The 27764-nt window shown below is 32.5% G+C and overlaps 1 protein-coding gene across 1 annotated transcript in view; it reads left to right on the forward strand.

Annotated features, from left to right (window-relative positions):
* The first annotated feature begins 3474 nt into the window (after positions 1-3474).
* LOC122627726 overlaps positions 3475-27764 on the forward strand; it is a 70475-nt gene continuing 46185 nt past the window's right edge. Inside the window, exon 1 of the mRNA XM_043809115.1 lies at positions 3475-3729. The gene's annotated coding sequence lies outside the window, so the exon portion shown is untranslated. The remainder of the gene's footprint in view (positions 3730-27764) is intronic.

The raw sequence follows: 27764 nt of genomic DNA on the forward strand, positions 1-27764 counted from the left end.
TGACGTCGCCGTCCTTCGCCGTTCTCTCTTTTCTCACGAGAGATTTCGTTATTTACCAACGCGATAAAATGCGAGGGTCGAGATTACTTACACCTTGACTTCGTACGATCTTAAACGTTTTAATTAAAAACTTGACTCCAATGGCTTGTCGGATTATTTCGTTTATTAATAACACCTTTGAAATGTTTTCACCGATATAGTTATACTTTTATTAACGACCATAAAAGTTCAACACCGATTAAATCTCTTTATCGGAAGGGTTCCGTTTTTAAACGAATGTAGAATGTTCAAACTGATTAGACAAAATTGCCCCTTTGATTGGTTTTAAAATCGTTTGATCCTTCTGGTAGCCTTGGATGAAAATCTCATATTACGGAGAATAGTTTATGATATTCTTAAAAAATTCTTAGCGATCGGGAAGCAAGATCTCGTTTGGCGTTTATCCTTATTAAAATATTCGTTCGTTTCGACAAAGTCGACCGCGAGTGGTTTTCTTTGCGTTCAAATATCTACTTTGAATCGGACCAAGGAATTCGAAGTTCGAAAAGAGAAATTTTCAGAATATAAATTGAGGGTGGGTATTCGTATTGTAATAACTGAAGTAATTTGAAGGGAAGCATTCATCTCGAACAAAGAAGCTCGAGGACTCTCCACTTCCGTTTTGCTATTTCTCTCTCTCTCTCTCTCTCCCCTCCCATCTCTCTCTTTCTATTTCTTGTCTTTGCTCTCAGCTGTCTCCGCTTTTCATTGAAGAGGATGTATCATCTCGAGAACCGATCGCAGCACTCGTGTTTCTGCGAGGCTTGATTCTCATTAAAAATTCACGCGGACCAAGCGGAATAGTATCCCGAGGCTTTAATCAATCAAAAGTCCCAACTCACTTAAGTCGAAGTATTCTTGTGCATTTCGCGAGAATTAATGAGAGACAGAAGGTTACGTCGAAGGATTCCTTAAAGTCCTTCGTTGCTACTGACAAGGATCTCTTTTCATAGATTTCTAAAAATATTGCAATTTGCGAACGCAAGCGGTGTAAGTACGTTTTATCGTAAACAGCATTAATTCGATGCCTGCTTGTGTTTGTTCCTTAATGTGATTCCGAGTTAATCGGTTTATACTTAGTCCAAAAATACGGATCGATGTAATAAGATTTTAATTACAAAATACTTTTATTATCTCATTTCTCATTTTATTTTATTACACGATATATAGTAGATCGAGATAAAAAGTTGACACAACTTTTATTGTCTCGCTTTAAAGTCGTGATATAATTTTGAAATCTTAATTCAGAAACATTTCGCATGGAGTGAGTTCTCGTAACGGTCTTTTCGTAACGTTTTCTCGTTTAGAAAAAAAAGTTTGACAGTTATAAATACAGTATTTTCTGAAGTTTATTTTGAGAACGAAAACTAAAATGTGAAGTACGGAAAATGAATTACGTACGTGTAGGAGTAGATAAACATTCATTAGCGATGGGATACGTTCTGTCTTCGCGCCCAATAAATTTATATATTTAATTATGGATTTATTAGAAATAATAATTCTTTTTATAGTACTGCTGGAGCATTGTGAAACATTATTTATGTTTTTTAACAAATTACAAACAACACGTTGGTCCGATGAATTTTCGTACAAAGTCATACGAAATAATTTTTATTATGAAAATAATTTTACATTATGAAATGTAAATCAATCGCAATAAAACCAGATACGTGTCTCCATTGAATGTCGTTGTGCAAGACTATTAGATAGCAGCGACTGTAAAACGCTTTCGCAATCGAGCTTTTGCAATCGATCTGTAAAAGCAACTTGCAGATCGCTACAAAGTTGTCTGTTGGTATAATTTAATTTTATTCTTCGAAAAAAACAATCTATTGAACTCCATCAAAGTAATGAAGAATCTTTTATTGGTAATTTACTTTAGAAGAAAGTCAATCCTCTTGATAAATACATTTATTAATAAGCGTATCGAATTGTACTATTCGTTTAACTTTAGATTTGTAAGTACCTCGGCGAGCTTTTGAAACGTGCTCCTCTTCTCCGATTTAAAAGTATTCTCTTTCGACTATCATCGAATCTAATACCATCCAATTCGAAAGCATTCGCATTGGAGAGATCTCGAAAAATGGTTAATTCGATTCTCCGCAAAATTGAGGTTGGTGAGTTATTTGGCACCGTTATACGACACCTGCTGATTTTTATTTCTACGAATAATTCTCGTATTTTTCAAATGGTTTCTGTTATTAAAAACGTGCAGAAAACAACGAACATGTCGTTTTAAATTTCGAATTGTTCTTTCCGCACGTCCTCCTTAAATTCGCTCCTATCATTTAGAATATTAATCAAAAAATAATTACATTATATTTCAACGTCGAATAACATGTATCTTCATTTATAAACTCTAGGATAGTGATATCAAACGGTTAAATAATTTTCATTCCCTCTATACAAATACATTTTTGTGACACTTTTTTTTATAAGGTTTTTATTCGTATGACCTACGTAATATCTTGGTTGGATTAGTTTCCAAAGTTCTTTTTTTTTTATTAATTAGAAGTGAATTTCGAAAGAGAGAGAGAGAGAGAGAGAGAGGAGTTTTTTCACTGCCTACCTTTCTATCTTTCTTTTCGAAGTATAAAACCTTCAAGATATTTAAACTGCAACACATTTACAGATTTCTAAAGAACGGTCTACAAGGAAAAGAAAAAAAAGAATAGGAAGGTTGGGAAAATATTCGTTGTCAATAAAAAAGAAAAAAGAGAGAGAGAGAGAGAGAAGAGAAAAACGCAACCCAGACGGAATCGTTAACCGTCTACATTTTATTGAAATTGTTCTATGTATTCCATTGCATTGTTTATACCGAAATCATTACGTAATTCACGTTTCAATGATCCACGTTGCACAGAAAGAGAGATAGACAGAAAAAGAGAGAAAGAGAAAAATAAAGAGAAAAAGAAGAGAGAGAGAGAGAGAGAGAGAGAGAGAGAGAGAGAGAAATTTCTCGATAGACGCGGGGGAGGCAAGAAACGGAAAAAGCGCGCGTGAGAACTTCCGGATTGGTGGGATCTTGGTTCTCGGTACGCGCGCGAAGAGCGAAAACTCGAGAACGCGCATACGGCGGATCGCGACGCTTGCGCCACAGTCGACAAATCGATGTTGTGTGCGTGTGTATGTGTATGTACGTGAGAGAGTGAAAGAACCGAGTCTAATAAAGAGAAAGAGAGAGAGAGAGAAAGAGAGAACAGAATGGAAATGACGAAGACAGAAAGAGAAAATAAGAGAGCAAACAAAAAAATGAACTGCACGAGAGAAAGAGACAGGTAGCGAAGCTTCTCCCATCCTCCTTCAACCCCCAACGCTCGTTACAATTCTCTCTCTGTCCACCTCCCCTCCCCTCACCCCCACGTCGTTTCCGATCTCGTTCACCCTTCCTCGGTCGCTGCCTCCCTCTCTCCGCTAAGTTAAGCTCCAACTCGGTTCAGCGGAGTTCAGTCGCGCCACTCGGCCGTGGTGTTCACGTGCCGCTACAAGCTCCGACGATCTATGTGACTTGAAGATCTAACGATTATCTATCTCTGTATTAAATAATTCCATTAAGTAGAGAATACGATCGTAAGCGGGCTGTGTCACCGTCCAGGTGTGCCTATCCGGTAAAGTTTCGAGAGACGAAGAGGGAGAACGGAGGGTGTTGGTACGCGCTCGATGTCCTCTTTCGCGGACATTCGCCTCAAGGTAAGAATCTCGATCATCGTACGCTTGTAATATGCTTTCGTATTGCGAATTATTTCAAGCGTGTCCATTCGCTTTGAAATTTTGCTTCTGCTCGATACCTCGTTGGATCAGTTTTTATTCGTTCGTTCTTATGTCGTTGTTTTCCTTTTTATAGATTTTTTATACGTACGCATTTTCTCCGCGTGACCGCGTGTTCTTGTTTATGAAGCGCACAAGATAGTTCGAAAGACGAAATAATTGTGAAACGTTTCGTCGATTCATTATTGACGATTTAAACGCGTTTTAAGAATGCACGACCGTAATAAAGGTATCTATTATAACTGTGCGTTCCTTTTGTACGTGTCATTAATTTTTTAGATACGAAAACGGACGACGAAAATACTTATTCGTTTTAAAACGTATAAAAAATATAAGGTATGAAGAGTTAAGTATTAAAAAGTATAAAGAGTCTAAGATGTAGCTAGTATACGAAACATTTGAAGTGTTAAAAGTGGAAAGTGTCAAAAAGAGGGAAGAGTTCGTAACGACACGTTCCAAGGCTCTTGGAGAGTTAGAAAAACTTCGAAAAGACACGTTTTTCTTCTCGTCTCAATCTCGCCTACGAATATCAGTCCGTAAATCTTATCTAAAGCACGCTAATCGCGAAGACTTTCAACTATCGTAAAGATCAACGACGATCTCATAATCAAAGTTCGCTCAAAGGAAGTTCGACCCGGACGTCTCTTTTACGTTAATTAATTTTACGATTGTTTCGGTAATGTAATCGATGATAAAACGAACGACAAATATGCAACAAAGTTCAGGATTTTCCATTGACAATGAATCATGGTTCATCGGTTCGTTCTATTTCCAATCGAATGTGTCGTCGTAGGTGGTAAGCGTAAACGACGAAGGTTGAAGTTTTACTCGTAATAAGTGTCGATTCGTACGACCTACCTGATCGTCCGACTTGTTCCTATGGAAAGATTTTACGGATATTTCGATAGCGCGAAATAATTTCTTTTTCAATATACTATATTCGTTTTTCTATTTCTATCTCTTTTTCTTTCTCCTTCCTATTTTTGCTTTTTTCGCACGTTATCCGAATACCAAGGATCGATATCAGACGATTCTTATACGCCTCTCGTAATGCAGATTTTAACGTCATTAAGATCTAGACCCTTTTCTGTAACTTCTTTTCCTCTTTTATCTCTTCCTTATTTTCTGCGGCATATCTCCCGAGTTCTTTTCTTTCTTGTTCTTCTTCTTCTTCTTCGTCTTCTTGCATTTACTGCAGTCAACTGTAACCAACGATGCCATTGTTCGTACGCTTCCATTCCTTGGGAACTAATCTCGTTAATGGACTTCCGAAGTTTGGAAAAATGAGTCTTGAGCTTTCTTCCTTCTTCGTTTTTATTGTTCTTCTTCATTATTTTGACAATCACGTCAGTCAGTTAGTCTACGAATTATAAATGTTAGAATAAATTTATATCATTAATCGTTATATTACAAAATGACGTTACACAATTTATTTTCTATGAAGTAAATCTCAAATTACTTTAATATCTGAAGCAAATTTCAATTGTTAAATGCGATAAAATATTACAGGTGCTAGACAATATGTCATGTATATTATTTAGAATTAATGATGGCTTCGAAAGTGAATGAATCTTTTATTATTTCCTATTTGGAATTGTACATTATCGATTTATATATTGTATTTCTATTCTAAAAGCCTATTATATTATCGAATCGTACCGTAAATTACCGTACTCGATAAAAATATATTCGAACGAATTAAATATTATTCAAATGTGGAAAACAAATAAATATAGGATGATCGCAGCGAGAATATAAAATCAAGTATACTAGAATACTTTACAAATAGCATAACGAATAATGATTGAAAATATATCGAAAGTTCCCGATTTCCATTAACGGATCGAAAATGTAATGGTAAAACAAGCTGGGATAAAAATACTTTTAAGTATTCTCTCGAGCGTAAAACGAAGAATCGAAATAATGGTAAGAATTTCTCAACCCAAAAAGGAACGTGCATCTAAGAAGAGGAAGAGAAAGTACAAAAAAGAGAAGAAAAGAAAAGAAAAGAAAAGAAAAGAAAAAGAAAAAGGAAGGAAAAGAGAGGATTGATCAAAGACTATCAGTCGAGAACTTCTCGATCCTGCTTGAGAAGCGACGATGAGAAAACAAGGACAGTCGACCAAGTTCGTTTACGCTGAGATAGTCACGAGAGTATAAAAAAAAAAAAAAACACGATATCGCAATTAGTAAGGTTGATTCTGACTCGTCAACGAACATAAAAAAAAAAGAATAGAAATATCTGACTGATTGAAGGGATATAAAGGAAGAGTAAAAGAGATAGAGAAGGGTGAAGAAGGATAGGCGAATGCGTTCCTATTGAAAAGGACTTTTCAATAAGGATTTTTCTTTTTGAACGCGGCTTCTAATCGTTCGTTTCGATGGTCGACTACGTAAAATGTTCTTCTTGAGAGTATCTCTTCAATTCTCTCTCTCTCTCTCTCTCTCTCTCTCTCTCTCTCTCTCTCTCTCTCTCTCTCTCTCTCTCTCTCTCTCTCTTTCTCTCCCTCTTCCTTTCTCTTTCTCTCCCTAAGATATCAAATAGTTATAAAGTTCGCTCTTCTTTTACAAAAAAAAAAAAAAAAAATAATAAATAAAGACACCAAAAGAAATTAATAGAAAACGAAATATATAATTCGTCTAACGAACGTTATTATATTCGAGAATCTAAGATAATAAAAATAAGTTTTCATTCGATATACTTCCGATATATCGTTCGAATATTGGATAAATTTTCGTCGTTGAATAAAAGATAACCCAAACGAAAAAGAAATATATTATAATATATCTATATTCTATGTATTAAACATATACTGTATATTTTATAATATATATATATTAAATAAATACTTTATATTTTAATCTATCAAGTGTAGAATAATGAAATGTTGTTTAACGCGGTAATTTATATTGCATTGCTTTTCAACATTCTTCTTTCGGCCTGATTCGTTCTCTCATAACACGCGAATGAATCTGCTATTTTTCTTTCGATGATGCAATATCGAAGGAATATGAATTTCGCGTTGGGAGATAAGATGGAATTTTTTGGGGGAGGATAAGTGGGGGAGAATTATTCCGGAGCGCATGTTTTAACGAAGTATGAGACTCGCTTCGCTGGATAATATATCGACGTTCGAAAAACCGATAGTCTATCGCGCTTCTCTAATGCTTTAAGTCCCAGTAATCCGTGCAACGTAGGAATCTTTAATTTCTTTCCCTATCTGCTTATATCATTAGGATTATATATTAGGACCACATGAAATATGGATATAAGCATATGAACTTGCAACCGCACTTTGGTATTCGTGATAAAGATTCACGAAAATCGAAGTAAACAAGTATATCAGCAGATCACGAACGAATCAAAACGTATCTGTGTCTTAAAAATTACATCGAAGATCTTTTGAATTGTGATAGATATGGGATGTGGGAAAGGACGAGGCGGAGGACAGAGTGGGAGAGAGAGTATAAAAAAAGAAAGATGGTTCGATTCTATGTTCGCTCTTCACTATTTCACGATTTACCGGAGTACTTTTCAAAGTTTTGTAACCAGTCGTAAAACGGTCTTCTGAAATGATGGGCGAAAGAAAAAAGAACGAAATCCAATACCAGTATGGCCGTGTTGGAGCACGAAGAAAATTTATTCCGCGCGCTTCATTCACCAAGAATCCCTTCCTCTTTCTTTTCTCTCTTCTCTTATTCTTTTTTTCTTGTACAGTGCTAGTCAAGAGAAGAGCTTCTAGCAAAATTGTACTCCGAGACACTCGATTTTTATCGTGAATGCCAAGATTTGAGGACGGCCGACGAGATGAGAGGGAACGTACGTGAGAGAGTATCTCGCTGATAAGAAGAGGCCATGACATATAGGTTTGAGATATTCAAGTAAACTTGAAAATATTCTGAAGGGGTTTGGTGAGTAAAAAGATATCCTTAAATATTTCCTGTTCATATTTTCTTTCAAAAAATCGATTTGAATTTTAAAATTTAAATGTCGAATCGAAGCAGAATTCCTTGTTTTTAAAATATCGACATCGACATCGACGAGTGAAACGAACAAGTTTTTTACGATCGATGTATGTAGTTGAGAAGTTAATATTTACGTTTTACGTTACGCATAATCAGAAAACTTGATTCATATTTTAATCATACCGTCAATACAACGGCAAACGCTACGTTTATAGTACAAAGAGATTCACATCGATTCTACTCGTTTTTTCTTTTCTCTCCTTCGAAGTTTTAACTAATTATTTATTCTCTGTTTATTCATAATATTTCCTTTATACATATTCAAAATCAAAGTAATATTTTATTTTATATTTAATCATATCTTTATATTTCATAACATGTTCGCAAGCTTTCTCATTTAAAAATCAAAGTCCTCTTTATTAATATTATTTAATATTTTTATTCGGATATACAGATGGAAAATGTATATTATTTAATACTAATAAAATTAAATCCATTTGTTGTTGTTCGTTTGCATGTTTTCTCGTTACTTCTTTCAATATCATAATTGATTAGAGAGTTGTGACTGTTTTGCTATTCGATGCTTAATATTTTTCCGGAGACCCATTTGGAGAAAATGAATTCTTCTTAAATACATTATCCTTAAGTGGTTTCTTCGTTAGAGGAAAACAATCGCCATACTTATTCGATGAATTTTTCTATTGGATATTGTCAGCAGTAGAAATATTTATTGCGAATTTATCAACGATGAAAACAACAAAGTTCTTTTCTTTGTAGAAAACGATTGCGATTTCCTTTTATGCATTGATATGTTTAACTATGAACTCTTAAATGTAATTAGCGGTCAACGTTCGTATTTCAATAAATGTTATCACTTTAAAAAAAAAGAATAAGTCTTTTTAAAAAAGAAATATTTAAAAATGCGAATCAAGTTTGCTTTCCTGTTTACAAGAAAATAAATATTTGTATTGAAAACGAGCAATATGTTGTTATTGTAAATATATGTTCATTTTGTAAATATTCCTTGCACTTTAAATATTATTATATAGATTGTCGTCAAATTGGGACGACCACTTTGAACATTCAGTCAAGTAACAAGCGTTTTTAGCGATGCTGATTACATTTGACGCTTTCAACGATCGTGCATAAAAACTTGTAACTTAAAAATCAATACGAAAGAATACAAACTTTAGATTGAATGCACACGAACAAATATTTTTCGTTGATGATTACTTTAAAAAGATTTTACTTTTTTTAATTAATGCAAATAATAGTCTTGGGTCAATGACCTTTTATAAAATATAAAAATACGGTTAAAAATAAATAGAATGTTGTTGTATATATAAATTGATCACAAAAATATTTCGAAATAACAGAGATGGAATTACTCCAAACTTGCAGAAAGGAAAAAATAAAAAACCCTACGAATGAGATCGATTACAGGTCTCTGTGATAATTCGACGCTTGTTACTACGTCGCGACTGTGTTGAAGTACATTTACATAGATATATTAAATTCTTCGATACTTGCTTACATGATGCCTAAAAAAAAAAAAAATTCTTCAGAAGAAAATAACGTAAGACTTTTCTGATCCTCTCATAGATGTTAATAATGTAAAACGAAAAATTCGACACGATTCGACGACCTAGATATTTTAAAATTTAAAATCGATATTTTGAAGGAGCGTCCAACTATGGACATCTAACTTGCAACTTTTAACATGCTTTCAACTTTACTCACACGTATAGAATCTTAGATTTATACATATGTCGAGGTTTCTCCTTGCGAGATGTAGTGCACGATGAAGTTGATTTCTCCAGGACCAGTAAAGTGGGTCAAATAATTCTAACGACAAATAATTAAAAAATTAAATGTACTTATAATCGGTAAATTTCGATTTCGTCTGCTTCTCTGATAGACGGTCACTGTCTGCCTATAATAAAATAATATCTTTGTACAAGGGTTTTCTTATAAGCACCACGAATTTGGAAAAATAAATAACATTTGAACGTATTTTGTTTTTAAATTTTTTCTATAAGTCCTCAGTAATGGTAATTTCATTTTTATTAGATTCTAATAATATCGTCGAAACATAAAGATCTCGCATTTTAGAGATTATATGAATTTGTTATAATTTTGATTTCTACTCTTTTTTAATCTATCTTAATTTCTTTTTCATGAAAAATTAATTACAAAAGTCTGAAAACAGCTGATATATTGCACTTTTTTATTTTTCAATTATTAAGAAGAGATACATACAATACAATTATTTTTCAGCTGTTCTTCGAATATTGTTTTGTGGATACACAATTAATACGGATGCATTCGAAAAATATCCGAGAACGACTAAAAAATTTGCTATCTTATATTCGTAGTAATATATGCCATCTAGCATTCAATTAATTCATGGAGCATTTAATTAATTTATGGAGCTGATATTAAAAAAGCCACTATATTCATATGAATATTGTCAAACAACAGAATTCAGGAATAAAGATTTTAAAAAATACGTGGAATTAAATTCTAGAAAAGGAAAAATTCTAGAAAAGACAATAGAAGATTTTTCCCATATATATATATATATATATATATATATATATATATATATATATATATATATCTACGTACTATATCAAAAGCAACGTCAGTATTTAGAAAATCACATTACTGATAAAGACACTGAAATTTTCCCGAAATCAGAAAGTGATTAGATTTTTTTTAATTGTAATAATAAAATATAAAAAAGTAATAATAAGGAACTGTACATAAATTGACATTGAATAGATCGCACGTTGGTCGCATTTAAAAAATCTCATATATATATGAATTTTTTATGTTACATTACTGCGAGAAAAATTCTTTATATTTCGTATTTCGTAGTTTACACGATTATAACATCGACTTGTATGCTACTAAAAAATAAAAAATATAAGAGGCTTATCCTTATTAATGTGATTATAAAATGTGCAGTTGTAGAAATATGTATACAAATCATATTATCTCAAATTGGAAATAATTATATCAGACGTCATAGACAGTTTTATTTTTTATGCTATTTTGTTTTTTATTACATAAAAATAGCAATTCTCTATAATAGTTTTAGGACAAAGACTGATATCCTGATTCCGAAAGATCCAAAAAATTTTTTAATATTTCTTTTCTTTATTGTAAATATTCGGGTAACATGGTAGAGTATTCGAGTAAAATATACCTGGATATTTTTCATTTATCCGAGTATCTTTTCGAGTAGCTGACTATCCGACGGGTTGGGTAGTAATAACTCTAGCCAAAACCTCAAAAATGAAGTTTTAAATTTCGAGTTTTGGACTGGTGGGTTGGGTACATTGATAGTTGGAGCATTGAATGGTAGAAGAGAAAAAGGCCAATTGTTTCTATTTGAGTTTATAATTCAGTGTAAAAGTAATATTCGTTTAAACGAACTTGCGTGAAAAGGAAAGAAAGTTCGCTTCAAACGTTTATAACTTTGTTCAAAGTACATCAATTTTAATTTTGCGAAATGGAACATATTTCTGAAATTAACCATAATTTATATATGCATTTATGTTCATTTATACATATACAATTACATACGCAATATATCATAAGATAAATTAATATAATTATATTTTGTTTTTCGTAATTATGACTTTTGATTTCTATTTAATCGATCTCCCGAGTCTTAATTTTTAAACCAATTTTTGTTTAAATTGAGAAAGGCCTTTGTATTTATTTTAAAGGCTTTCGTATCGATTTTAGATTTTTGAAATTTGGAATATGTGCAACGGGAGAAAATCGGAAAAATGTTTCGGCATCATTTTTCGTATTATTCCGTTCGTTCTTTAATATTCATCGTTAATAAAACATGGAAAAAGCAAAGCGGAATATAAAATGTTCTTATCGATAAGTCATATGATTTTACTTATTTATTTTGATTTACTGTTTTATTGTTTTTACTGTTTGATTGTTTGTCTTTTTATTAAATATTTTATTTCTTTAAATATAAGAATATACCTATAATATATATAAAAGATAAAACGTATCGAAATATTTTTTCTATTAAATATTACCTACCAAAATTTATAACTTTGCTCGGTTCAAATAAATACGTTTCTATTAAAGAGATAGGAAGAATAATTATATCTATTAGTATTAATTTGCTCGTGTATATTTCCTTGTTTCCTTTTCTTTCTCGCTTGTTACATTTTTACTTTTTACGATGTACGGACGTATCGTGACATGAAAAATCTAGCAAAATACTTGACGCGAATAGCAGATGAAATTAGAAGGTATAGAACGCTGACGAGGTGGTTGATTGAAGATGGCTGGCTACGGGTCTACACACACATACACACACGTACGTACGTTTTACGTTTGAGGTCAGCCATGAGTTCTGTCCCTTTCTCCTCACCCTTCTTCATCATGCACGGTTTTTCTCAATTTCTCTCCCTTCTTCCCTCTCCTCCTCCTCCTCCTCCTCCTCCTCCTCCTCCTCCTTTTCTCCCTCTTTATCCCTTCCTGTTTCTTTGCTCTTTTTATTTTTCTTTCCATTCTCGTTTCTTGTCTACAGCATCACGACTTCGCGTAAACCTTCATTCATTTTCCAGATAGATGCAGAAAAACTCCGTATGACGTCAGCTTGGCGCAGTCTATGCAGTCTAGCTGTTGTTTTTGTTTTTGTAGAATCGCACGGAACTTGCATGCTCGTTGCAAGCTCGCTTCTTAATGCGAATGCTTCAAACACGGACTTTCGGAATTTCTCTGAATCTTTAAATACACGAGACGAGAACTTTTATGTTTCAACGAAACTTTTTCGACGACTTATTAACGTCTTTGAAACTTTTTCTCCAAGTAGCTAAAGATACTTCATTATTTAAATGTCGATTCTTTTTTTTCTCATTAATCGTTTGAGTGCTAGGAGTCTTTGAAAAAACTTTTGTGGAAATGTGACTAGCGATGCGCTTGTTTCTATTCACCTCGAAAAATTTAATTCAGTCATGTCAAAAAGCTTGTTTCAATATATGATGAACCCGAGCGCAAAGTCAATTGCGTAACGTGACCTGGTGCTTTTTGAACGCGAAATGTGAGCACGATCGCCCTGTTTAACACGTTCGCGAACATTTTATTAGATTGAAGTCGTATACAGAAACTGACATGTATTTCACGAAACTAGACAATTTTTAAAAATCTGTAGATATTTTTTTATATTAATTAGCATCCCTATATTGATCTTCAATGTAAAATATTTATAATCAGAATAAAATGTAAATATCGAGATTTTTATGAATTTTCATATAGATAGCACGTCAAGCAAATTAAACGTTAAATTGTTAAACGATTAATAATCATCGACTACAATTTAAGAAATTAGTTAAAAACCTGCTAGAATAAAAAAAAGAAATTTATATGAGTTGGAAATTCGAGTATACATATTGTTAAAGCTCCGAATATACATATCTACTACAGGTCGTGAATATAGATCCAAAAAAAAATTATATATATATATATATATATATATATATATATATATACAGTGGTTTGGACAGAAATAATAAACTAATTAGTAAAATGTATACAGTCTGGTTCAAAATAACTGGTAGACTTCACGAATTATCAACGAATTGTAATTATTTCTTTTTTAATTATTTCTTTTTTTATAAATTAATAATACAAATAAAAAACTATATTTTACAAGATATTAAAAATGATCACCTTTACGTCGAGTATAAACGTCAAAATACTTGACCTCAATGCTATAGATTTTTTCGTGCGATCACGTCTAGAGCAAAAAATATCTTATTTCAAATACATTATACAATGGCATAATTTAAAAAGACAACGTTAAATAATCGTAGAAGAACGTACGAATATTATTGGAAACTTTACAAAGCGTTTTATGATCCTTATATTAAATGTAAAGGTAGTCATTTTGAGTAGATGTAATATATAAGTTTTCTATTCGTGTTATTAATTAATAAAAAAAAAAAAAAACTTAAAATTCGTTGGAAATTCATCAAGTTACAAGCTGCGAAGTTACTACTAGTTATTTTGAACTAGCCTGTAGACATTTTAGAATATTATTTTACGAGGCATTTATCGGAAAACGTTGTCGTTGACTTGACGTTATATAAAAAAATTTACCTATTAAGAATTTTTTCTAGTATATTTGAAAATATTTAAAGTCAGAAGAAAAACGGAAGAGAAAGAAAAAGAGAGAGAGAGAGAGAGAGACGAGTTATTTAAGCGAGGGATCTTTAAGATTCATGGATATGTTGACCTCTTTTTGGGTGGTACTAAATTTTATTTCAAGACTCTCTTAGTGAAATCGTTTGAAAGTTCATTAGTTATGCATGGAAATATGGGCGAAAAAAGTCGATAATGTAAGGCTTGAGCGTGGAAATTGACATGCAGTTTCCTTTGAACGTACCTTCGATTCGGAAGCAAAGACCTCGCAGCTATATTTTCTTCTTTTATTGCAATAATCAAGAATCGTTCCTAGATTGTTTTCTTTAACGTACGACCTTCGATAAAAAGTGCACGTACTACCGTAATAGATCCGTGTACGATGTGCTACGTGGAATGATTTATGTGTTACATACATATACATCGAGGTTAAATGTCCGTTATCGTTACCGTAAAATTTATGATAAATATACAATTTGTCGATGTACGTGGTCGTAACGCGAGTGGCTTTCCGAAACACAAAAACATCAAATGGATTTTACTCTTTCGAAAATGTGAATCGAATTATTCGTTTTATCTTTGGAAATGTTATCTATATTTACATTTTCAAAATTTCGTTTTGAAATACCTTTATTATTTAAATTATTTTGAACGTGATTGATCTTCAGTTACTCGCTTGAATTTAATCTTATCAAAGAAGTTCGATAAAAAGCTCGTTTAATCGAAAACAATTTTATTCCAATTAAAAAGCCGCGTTTGCATCCGAAGAACAAACGGAAAGATTAAATACCTCGGTTTTTATCGAAATTTCTTCACCAATGAAAAAAGAAACGTGAAATGAAAAGAAAGCACAATTTATTATAACTTTTAAATGTACGTTTAGAAGGAAAACGATATAAAAGCATAGAAACCGATGAAAGAAGATAACGAAGAAAGATCAATAAGGGAAAGATAAAGAGAAAAGAAATCTTTTTTAGAAGGTCACCATGACCCAATTTCGTAAACTCGTCTAAGTAATACCAGGCATCGTTTAGATTCTTTTTAGATTTTTAATTAAATGGCTTCTTTAATCAACACTTCTGATTAACCTTCGGTAGACATTCGTAACGTGGAGAGGTCAGTCGTAGAAATATTGTGAGAAAGACAAGAAAGAGAGAAAGAGAAGAAGAAATAGAGGGAGAACTCTATTTAACTAAAATTTCCAACGAAATTTTACGAAGAAGAATGCAAATTCGCAGGACTATTTTTTGGCGTCGACAGGAAGATCTTTCTGCGCGGTACGACGTTCCGCAACGCGAAGAAATTTTAATTAAGGCATCTCAATGTGAAAATAATACACCTTTCAACCGCACTCCTCACCTTCTCTCTCTCTCTCTCTCTCTCTCTCGTCATTCGCCTGCTTCTCTTTTTTTCTTCTTTTGATTTTAAAGAAGATAATGAAAAAAACCGCAACCTCCCTATTTATAACACGACTAGCCTCGAAGGCTTTCGGTTAAACCAGTCGGTTTATAAAACAAATTTCTCTTTTTGTGAACGACGCGAAATAAAACGTAGAAGTGCCGAATAATTTTCTTTCCTTTTTAATTTCCTTTCCTTTCTAAATAAGTAAATCGATTTACGTATATCGATGACTAAGATTTAAGCTTAAGGCAAATCATTAGTGAGACGGATCTTTCTTCCAGTTACGTTATACTCTTTCGTGTCTTGAAAACCGTAAAAAATTCGAAAAGGTTCGAATTCAATTATCCATCGGGTCACCGAGCGTTTCTCTCAAGAGGGTCGCTGAATTTTCTAAGAACGCTCGTTCATTTTTTAAAAATGTAACTTGGTTGCGTAATTATTTACTCCCGTTGAAAAGATAAGAAAGAGAAAGAGAAAGAATGAGAGAAAACGTAACTATGACTTTTCTGAATAAAAATCTCGAATATAAAGCGAATATATATTCTGAAAGAGTGATCTTAAAACATATAAAAACATCGCTAAAAGAAAGGAAGAAGAGCGTAAAGAAAAGGTTTTAGAATGGAAATAATCGATTAATCGAGTATAGGAAGATATATATTATATTTCCCTGTTTAGGATATATTATATCGTACGTCTTTTTTTTCATGTGCATTCTTGCGGTAAATATACTGGCGTTTCTCGAATAAAAGAGAAAAAAAGATATGGGAGGGAGAGGGAAATGAAGCAAATAGCGCGAAAACGTGGTCAATACGGGGACACGTGGGAAATCAAGGATGTAACGAACCGTGCTCGTTTCCACACAATTCTTTGAAAGTATATGTAGATATATCGTTATTGCGCCAAATTGAGTATGATATTTTAGTAAAAATTTGTGAAGATTTAAAAATATATATAGTTCGAAATATATTTCGAACGATGGCGGATCGTCGAATGATCTCGGAGATTTGATAAAAACTTTTATCGTTTAAATCTCGTTAAATTTTATAGGAATTCTAAGAAAAAACGATTTCACCATTGAAAAGAAATATCAACTTTCGAGAAAAGCAAGTAAAGATGAAAGTAGAAACGAATTGTCTTCATTGGTGTCTTCTTTTTCCAAGAGACCTTCAGAAAAAGAAATCTTCAAGAAAAAGTAGTTTCATCATGCTTTTATAAAAGTAAAATTTTATTCATTGAGAAAGTAGTTGGTAGGGATGTTTCAAAGTTGGTAGCATGAAAAATAGTACTGCCTACGGTTATAATAAACTGATTACTATCCTCCTTGAGATAAACTCGGATGTATCAATTGAACACAGCGATTTAATTTCAGTATAACGAGTCCTCTACGCAAATCTTGGAGTTCTCGCTCCTAGGCGATACAGATGTTTCGAAATTTGTTTCTACGCTTTTCTTGTGCGATGTACATTATTATTGTTTCTTTTCTTTTTTTGTTTAATATGAATAAAAGAGTCGTTTCTTTTCGAGTTCGCAGCCTCATTAAAAATGTAAAGGGTCGTCAGGACTGGAAAAGAAGAGGATACTGAAATATGTGCAAAAAAAATATATATATATATAGAGAGAGAGAGAGAGACAGAGATTTTTTTTCCGCTGTTATCATGTGTTCTTAAACGCGGATGTGACAAATAAAAATTTTGGAGTATTTTGTTTGTCTCTCTCTCTCTCTCTCTCTCTCTCTCTCTCTCTCTCTCTCTCTCTCTCTCTCTCTCTCTCTCTCTCTCTTTCTTCCTACTTTTATTCTTCCTTTCTTTTATTTTTTTTCAGAAAAATATAATTAGATCTGATATCTGTAAATATGAGTTTCGTATTCGGGTTGCGTTAAAATTTGAAAGAAATTTTTTGTATTTGTTACGCATTCCTATTATATTAATTGATTAAAATCGATAGTAAAAGTATCCTTTGAATAGAAATAAATTTTTAAACCAAAATGCTCGATACGTAACTAAATAGGTAAACTAATACATTATGACAATACGAAATCTCTCGTAGTACAACTTTAATCCACTCTTTTTCAATCTCTTCACTTTCTCTCTTTCTCGTTGATTAATAGACAATTGAAAAGATATTTTCAAGCAAGAAAATACTCGATATTAAAATAGGCAACGTTGAAATTTCTACACGAGGATATTCATAGCATCGTACGAGTTTAAGGGTAAAATGACATTTTCTAAATTGTTTTCTACCGAGAATTGTTTTCCATGCGATGCACATTACGAGCACACATACGTATACATATTCCAGTATATGCGAGAAGAAAAGAAGAGAAAACTGGGAGCAATAGAAGGAGCACACAAATATAAGAGAGGTTTTTAAAGCAAATAGAAAATGTATAAACCGATGAAGTAAAGTTCACCCTCGTACCATTTTTATTTTCCTTCTACTTAAAAGCGTTACGAAAGACACTTGTGATATTTCGTCACATGATAGCACTAAAATTTTCACGACTTTATTTATCATCGTCCGCTGGTGGACTTTCTATTTAGTAATATAATTTTTTTGTTTCTCTGGTTTATTTGCCCATTTACATCTCCCTTTTTTATTTCTAACTACATATGTACATATGTACATTTTATTTCATACTTGTATGCACATTGTCACACATTTTATTTATATTTTTTATCATCTTTCTTCTTATATCTATATCATACCACATACATACAATTTCATGTCAATCCACTTTACATCAGTTTTTATTCTCTATTATATTATTTTGTATCGTGGTTGATTAATGCTTAATATTACATTTCTATTGCTACGAATATTTCTTTTTTAACAGAATTCGTTGACGAACTATAGTACAAGCAGAATCATCAGTAGATACCAGCGCTAACTAGAAATACCAATAGTTATAGAAACCAATTCGCAAACTTCAGAATTTTCTTAACAACTTCACGGCGAATGTCACACATATATACGTGATTTTTGGTTGCCGGGAGAGTCACATATGTATGACCTCGTTTGTATGACTACACCAAACTAGACAACTTACGTTTATGTAGTTCGTATAAAGAAATAAAGATCCTGCAAATGTAACGTAACAAAGAGAAGAACTTCGACGACATTCATTTGCTCTTTTTATAACGTTCCGCTTCTCGTAGGGAAATATTTTGAAACATATCCTCCTTATTATTTCTCCTTCTCTCTTATCATCTTATCTCTCTTATCCTTCTCTAAACACGAACTAAAGCTACATTAAAAAGAAAAAAAATAACGGGAAGAAAAAGAATTAGAAAAAAATGTGAATGAAAAAAGGAAGAGAAAAAGTACATAGAATAAAAGAAATAGAGTTTTCAATTTCTTTCTTTCTTTCTCTTTTTGCTATTTGTTTTTAAATATATAATTTCCAATTATGAAAATTGCCAAATGTACGATATACAGGTGTAGAAAGCAAGAAAGAAACGACCTTATATCAATGTTCCCTTATATCAATGCGTTTGCGTGTGCTTCTTTATCGACAAATCTAAAAATGCGTTTAGACACACTAGGAGGTGAACCACAGCTGATAGTTTGAGATTCCTCCAGGTTGGTCAGGTTCGCTAAAGGATGTTATCCGAGTGACGGTGTTCTCCGAAGATGACTGTTGAATCTGGCAATCTGTTGAATCTGTTGACTGTTTCTTCTGAAAACGTGGCCAACCGAAGAACGTGTTCGCGACCACTGGAGAACAGTCTAAAGTGATATTAATAAGCACCGTAGTAATTATAATCGTTCAACAATTGAACGAGGTAATAGCCTATCTCACTGTATCGTCGTTCGGCCCATCTCGTGACGAAGATGACGAGTGAACGAGTTCATTTTCGCATTCCCTCGGTCTATGGGTCCCAATTCTGCTGCCATGCAATGCGATAGTCTGTCGATCAGCTAAACTCGTCCTGTTGCTCGCGTTGTCAGCACGAGCACTACACATATTGCGTTATACGACACAGTGCGGAACGCACTGGCTAACCTTACACGGTACACCGAGACAACCCATCGTATATACCCCTTTGTGCCCGCTACGTTGGCCAAGATCGGAGCCGTGTAAAGGAAAATTGAGGTGGTCACGCTCGACAGAAATTTCCTTCGGTTCTGTTTAGGTTCTCGTGATGAAGGCGATGAGTCAATGAGTTCATCTTTGCATCCCCTTCGTCAATGTCTCCTAACATTCACCGCTCCATGCAATACGATAGTCCGTCGATCAACTAGACTGTTATGTTGCTCACGTTATCGGCACGGTCGTCGTTTATACTACGTTATACGACACAGTGCGGAACGCGCTGGCTAACTTTATATGGTACACCAACCCAGCTTAGAGTATAAACTCGTTTGTGTTGCCCACTGCGCTAGGCGAAATCAGTGCCGCGTAAAGCAGAATCGAGGTGGTTATGCCCCATAGAAATCTCCTTCAGTTCTGTTCAGGTCTTTGACATTCGGCATTACGCGTACCAAAGAGCACGCAACCTTTGCCACTTCATCACTGGCTTACTGCAGATGTGCGTTGGAACGTAATCTCTCGTAAATTAGAAGTCCAAGGTATTTTAGGCATAGCTATGATACGATCTTGCGATTATTGACCGTGATGGACTCCCTCGTATTCCTACTCATTAGCAAAAGTAACTTGATCTTTTGGTCTACGAGCAACGGATCAACGTTAGTCACGGTTTCGTTAGTCTCGTTGGTGATTTGCATTACTTCCACTAGGTGACTACTATGACGTCGTCCGCGAACTAAATATTCCTTCAGCGTGTACGTATGTGTATATATATTTGAACGTAAATCATGCTATTCAGAAAAATTATGCACGATGTGGAATTATAAGGGAAAAAGAAAAAAATATCTAAAGACAAAAAAGAGATAAAAAAGAGAAATAAGAGACACTGAGAAAGAAAGAGACAGAAGAGAATGTCAATACTTATCACGATATGCTCGAAAGCGTTTCAAAATTGTATCTTACTTAAGTATCATTAATATTTGAATTTTCTTTTCAAAAAAGATATCGTGTAAAAAGAAGCAGAACACGAGTATTAACTCTAAGAGAAAGAAAAAGAAAAAGAGTAGGGATGATCTTTTTTTATTCATTTCATTCATTCAACTCTTGACTAAATGAGAATCCGATGCCGGAAATTTCTTGTAAAAAAATTAATTACTCTTAATCAAACAGTTTATAATTTGGAGAGTTTTGATTTTGTTCTATCGAGCTATATCATTATATCACTGTATGTCTTTATATATCATTATATAATTATATAACATTGTATATCTTTGTAATTTATAATTTATAATCGTTTAATTAATTTTATAATTCAGAGAGTCTTAATTTTGCATTATCGAACTACGCCGAATAATACCGCATTTTGTCGCGCATATTATATTCGATATACATATACTACACCATAAATCGATGCAATAGGAATACGATCTATAAAGTAGCATTTAAAAGTAATGTAACTGAATAATAGAAATCATGCGATTTTATTCCGATTTTATTATCTCATTTGGATCGAGTTGGTATAAATTGATATCTTATCAAATATTTATTTTTATTGACGACTATAATTTTATTTCATGACGATCTACAAGGAATATATGATATAAGCAAAATTTTTATCGAGCCATTTTCACAAACATTTTCTATAAATGGAAAAAAGTTGATAGGTATAATCGAAAAATTCGTATGAAAATTTTCGTTTCTCATAGAAAACTTTTTTGTTAATTTTGTATTCAGAAATGATATTTAACGTCCATTATTTGTTAGATAACCCAAGATTCATGGTGAGTGTTACGTATACGAAAAAACGGAATGACAAAGAATCGAGAATTTCACGAGAAATGTGAATGTAAGTGGAAAAATGATTTGTTGGTAACGATAACATGTGACGTATCAAAAAAGGAAAAATATTTGAAAGGGGTATCCATCCAAGCAATTGTCATTTGATCCAACATTATCCATTGAATCATTCTAACATCAATGAAAGAAAAATATACGTCCATCATTCCCTGATCATTTCGTTTCGGTGACATTCCGATAGTAGAATAAATCCCATTTGAATTTTATTATTTGGAATTCCCATTATGATTTACTGAGTGAATAAAATTTTATAAATTTTATGAATGTTAAACCTCGCATTTCAAATTTATAATATCAATTTACATACCTATATTCATATACAATATCACGTATATACGTGTGGAAATATACGTAATCGACCGGAAAATTTTTCTCCGATTATATCAACATTGACCTCGTTGAAATTTCACTTATTATATCGTAATAAAATGCATTTATTAATATTATTTATAATTAATAAACTGAACAAGTAGTACTTCGAATTTATTTGCCGTTTAGAACAAGCGAGATGGGGAAACGGGTCATGGAGGAGAGGAGAAGAGAGAGAGAGAGAGAGGGAGAGAGGGAGAGAGCTCAGTGACCTGATACTGACCTGGTTTTGTTGCCTCCAGCAACACCCACCCGTACAGTCTTTCCACCATCGATTGTATACAAGCCGATTTAACAAATGCAGACCCTATTCCAGTTTTCTCCTATCGATGGTTACAGTCGTTCCTCTATTGTTGTTTCTATCGTTTTGTTATCAAGTTTCGTAGTTGTTTCGTCATATTACTTTTAGTCCAGTATAATTCCTTCCATTTCTCTGTTTCTCTCTCTCTCTCTCTCTTTTTTCCTTTTGTCTATTTATGTATCTATTTTCATAATCGCCTACATTTTATTTCTTTTCACTTAGTATAATGGAATCTTTTGTTTCATTTGTCTCGTTTTGATTTAACAACGATTTCTTCTCCTTTCTTATATTTTTTAGAAATATTTGAGGGGTTATCGATAGCACGAAACGTTACCACTTTATCAAGAAGTCGATTAATCGCAAACGATACGAATCGATCCTGTCGATGAAATTGAATTTTCCGCGAATCTAAACGGAAAATAATTGTTTATTCCATCAACGACTACATAACTTCGAATTTATCTGATTCTTTTCTATTTTTCTTTCTCTCTCTTTCTCTTTTCATTTACGTGGAAAACTATTGCGTACGAGAAGAAACCGAGCAAGATGTGATTTTTTATGGCTTAGAAAATAAACGGTAAAAAGGGTAGAAGAGAAAAGGAAAAAGAGCATGAAAAACCGTGAGTTTCAATAAATATAAAAGAGGTCAGATGCTTTGTAATATTCTGTACTTGTATATGAAATAAAAACCGTTTTGTTCATACGGCTTCTAGCGAAGATAATTGTGAATGAACCCTTCCTCCAAATTTTTTTTTAATTCTACTTTTTGTTTTATTTTTTTTTTTATTTTCTGCGAACTTTTCCTTTTCATTAAAGCCACCAGTATCCCTTTTCCCTCTTTTCCTTTTTCCCTCTCTCTCTTTTTCTTTGTCCTACAATCGGTTCATAGTTATAGCATATAAACGAATATTATCGAATTATAATAGCGAAATTGTAATAGGTTTGCTTCTTTTCTCTGTACTTATTATTAACATATTTTTATCGCTTAAAAAATGTTGGGATCGAAACTTTCTCTCGCATATAGTCAGAGAGCAAATTATAATGGAGACAGATTTTACAATTTTTCGGTGTGCAAAACTGTATATCGGATATCGAAACTCTCGTATATTTTTGTTCGATATAATGAAGGATTAATAGGAATTCGTAGTTATTATTTTGCTTATATGACGAAACATCTCTTTGTTACTCTCCCGTAAAGTTGATTCTAAACATAATTTAAATACATTAACATATCAAAAGCATGAAATATCAATACCGTGAGAGAATAAACGATGATACTTGGCTTCGTTAATAAATTTAGTAAAACTATGACTTCCTTTTTGTTATCTTTCCTTCTAAACTCTTTGTCTGTTCGGTATCGAAACATATAATATACCTTTGCAAGGCAAAAATCATTTATCATAATTCGCTTGTTTGAATAATTTAGTGAAATGGATAATCCGTGAGATAAACGGACCTTTGAGTGCTAAGGCCCTAAGACGATGTATTTATTTCATTTCATTACCTATATTTCAATTGTATGCAGAATAAAACGCAATAAACACATTTGTCATTCAACATAAGAGAATGTTCTTAAAGCTATTCATCACTTTTGGTTTTATAATAGTTTACACTGGCGAGCATAACTAAGAATTCAAATTTAATTAATTCTGGAAAAATACTATTTTTTAAAAAAATAAAGCTTTTTCAATATTTCCAGAAAGTCGGTTTTTTGTTTAACTCTTCGTTTTTAAAATGAGATCTTGTTCATCACGCTGTTTTGAACATTTTTCGTGAAAAATAATTTTCGTATAACGTTCCCTTGAAATTTGCGCTGAAAGAAACCAACTATCAATTTTCACAGACACGTTTGAATAGTTTATATTTTGTTTCCGTGAACTAGTCGATTGTCTGCTTGTTCGTGTGTGTAAATCGATGCTGGGATTTTCTGACCCATTCTATCGACGATCTCGTTCGCACTCTTGGTGGTCTTAAACTTTCTCTCAAGGGTCATATATAATCATGCAGACTAAGGATAAAAAATATATTGTCCACCATTGTCCGAATCTTGGATGTTTCTAGTTCAGCTCGCACTTTTCTAGAACGTACGAGGTCAGGCAATAACCACAGGTCGTAAACTAACTATAAGCGAGCCATGCGATTCTCTGGGGCCTATACTTAAAATTGCTGTTTTATACACGCTCGCAGTCCTTTTACACACTAGCAAATATTTTGTACTCTTTAGACAACACATCACACGTGCAATTATTTAAACATACTAAAACGAACTATCGGAACACGTCTACGTAATTAAGTAATTTTTCCTTTTCTCTATGCTTTTACTCGGAAACTCCTCCTATACACTCTCCTTTTTTTTCTTTCAAATTATTTTTTTCAAATTAGTCAAACTGTCTTGCCTGATAGTTAACTTATTAAAATAACTCAAACGTTCAAAATCAAAAAACTTTCTATCAAACCATAGCCAGTAACGTCATTACAGAAATAGTATTTCTTAAAATTCTAATATGTTATATATTACGACTCACGAGTATGATTATTGTATCTTAAGGATATGTGTGTGTATGTGTTATATTATTATACTTCGCCTATTGTTATTCAGTCAGTCATATTCATATCATCACACATAAAAAATAGGTCTTATTCTGATTAATTTCAATTAGAGGATTTATAATTCGTGGTAAACGTGTTTTCGGGAACAACGCATAATTCTCGGTACAACAACATTTCTGGCCGAAACACATGTGTCAACAACATTATGCTTACAACGTTCGTAAAGGTACGCATCAAAATTTCAAATGCAAGGATCGCGTTTCACGATGCTCATATGGGGAAGCTACGATGATACTTGATCGTTTATTTTGTCAAAAATAACAATTATTGAATAGTTACATATTATATATTATTTTAATAAAAATTAAATCAGTAATTTGTTTCCAGGCTATCTATAAGCTTGAATTCTCAAAAGGAACATTGTTCGATTGATGGTGAAATCTTACAGATTTTTTATATAGATCGAAAGTATATGCTATAAAATCTATTCACGATGCATAATAATTAGAAATTATTAATAATAATAAATAATAGTTCTATTTCAAGTTATGAATGTTTAGACTATCTTATTGGACGAAGTATGAAAGAGACAATATTCGCTCGATGCGATCATTGTGAAAATTATTATTGCTTTAATCACTTTTTTACAGCATTTGATCAATGAAATTATCATAAATGTAATGAATAATTACTGTTATGTTATTATTATTATCATTTATTATCATTAATTTTTTCTAATTATTATCTATCATTAATTTATTCAAATTTATTTTTATATAATAAAATAAAATAAAGATTTTGTCAATTTTCTTTCACTTTTCTTCTTTTCTTTCTTCTGCCTTATACGTTCTCTTAAAATCAGACTTGCTTTTAGTAGTATCCTTAATTTACATTTTGTGAAACACTTTCGATTTGTATAAAAAAATTACTGCAATTCTATCGCAATTGAATAGTGTTTCTGTCAATGTTATTTTTCGTGTAGCACTAGTCAATTTTATATTATTCCTACTATTACTATAATAATAATAATATATAAAATAACAACATAATAATAAGAATAATGATAAAAAAAAGAAATAGAAAAAAAATATGTACTTAAATATTATACGCGTCATGTAAATCTTACATTATATCTTATGACTTATTTTACGATAATTTATAATAACGAAAGAAGACAAAATATATTTAAAAGAAAAAGGAAACAATATATATAGCTAATCTGTAGTGACTAATTTCTCACGAAGATCTCTATCTTCTCTTTTGGATGCATTCCATGTCTAAACCCATCTCGCATGATGGTTTTTCGTGCCAACTTTCAACGAATTGTGCCTTTGATAATTTGGACACGTCTATCCCGTCGAAAGGTATACACGATACTAAGGAGATACGATGACAAATACGGAAACTCTCTTATTGTTTTCGTCCGTATCGTATCTCCTTGTATTTTCGGCTTGTTATCGTATCACCAGTTCGTAATAGCTGTTTGTTTTTATTCCGCTTTCGCTTATATCGACTTTATTTTAGTTCTTATTTATTCTTTTATTGATCTTGCGAGCGTTAATTTGTACGAAATTCTACCATGAAATCTTATCCTTAAAATGCGTTCCAAATTAAAAATGACCAGATAAAACAGTCGTGAATAAGATACTCTTATCAACTTTGTTTCCAAATATTGTAGTTACATGCTATCATTAACTCGACTATTATAATCTAAAATGTACATAATATATATAATATTTAAGTACGCTTTTATTATTATTATATCATATTATAATATATTATATTATTACCAATAGTAATAGCAGTAGTAATAGTAACAATAGTTGTATTGGTATAGATTAAAATAGTTCTACAGGAGAAACGTATGAGAAAAGTGCTCGATAATCATATATCTTGGATAGCGCGGAAATAAATTTATGTTTCGATTTTTATTAAAATAATATTTTTACTACAATATATTCACTAATCATTATTTTCGATGTATATTTGTCTATATTTTGTTTCTTATCACAAATTTATATACCAGTTATTATACCTTTCAATTATATTTATTATTCTCCATGCGTTCGTAAAACAAATGTGTACCGGCGCTGCATCGCATCTAACGCGGATTAATTACTGCAAGACGTATAACACTATTAAAGAAGGATATAAATATAAAAAACTGTAAAGCATGAGTTCAGTTTACGAACATTACCTACTCTAACTCACACCGATTATATTACTCGTGACAGAGATATAACTTACATAAGACGCAGCGATGCGGTGAGAAAAGTGAATTAATCGCCAGTGGTGCATATATCCTAACGAAAGTGTTTTAAAGTGTTTTGAAGAATCGATTAGTTAAACCGTTTTAGTCTTGATCGATAAATACAATCGATGTTCAATCGTTCACGCAAATAAAGGAAAAGCAAACACAAGAAAGTTGCAAGAGGATAGTTGGCGTACGATCAAAAGCCAAACCGTGTGTGAACATTACAATCGGTTGACGCCAATTTCGGCAAAATTACTGATACGGTCAAAACGTGAGTCGTGTGAATTTACAGTTACACGGTCTTATTGGGTTTCAAGACACATTCGTTCGCGCACAGACGCAAGCTCGATTCCATTTCAAGTTACATTCAATTACATACAGATATAGACTTAATACAGTCTCATTCGGACACATTGTAAGTCACATTCGAACACTAAGTCTCGTTCGTACGTTCAATCATCTCATTCGGAAAGTCTAAAATAACAACTATCGAGAGTTATATTCGAGGACTCTCGAATAATATTGTTCATACGGGAAATAATATATTCGTTCAGTTATCCAAATTCGTGCCATTGCCGTAAAACATTTTTTACGTGTATTTCTACTACGAACATTTTTTAGTCCTTTGAGAAATTTTCATTCGACAATTCGCTAACTAATAATAAGCGCCAACATTATTTCTCTTCTTTTCTCGTTCTTTTCTCTCGACGTCAATCAAGTAACTTGTTTTTTCTTTATTGTTGCGCGATCTCAACTACGAGAATGCGTTACGTTGCGTTACTTCTTACATCGTTATCAGCGATGATGGTTGATTTACACGGAGGATACCACTTCCTGGGGGTCATAAATCTACTAGTCGCGATGAAAAAGAGTGGCGCCACAAGGCTGGATATGCGCTTACGTTGTTCTTTGTAGAATATCGCTAATCTCGTTCCCGCGAATTAATGAGAGAATGGAAATTTTTTGTTATGGATCCTGAAAAACTTGCGAGAGAGATGAACGGTAAAAGACACTTTTTTAAATTAAATTGAAATAAATTTTTTTTAATGAAA

The sequence above is a fragment of the Vespula pensylvanica genome, chromosome 3, assembly GCF_014466175.1.
Source record: "Vespula pensylvanica isolate Volc-1 chromosome 3, ASM1446617v1, whole genome shotgun sequence".
NCBI lineage: Eukaryota > Metazoa > Arthropoda > Insecta > Hymenoptera > Vespidae > Vespula > Vespula pensylvanica.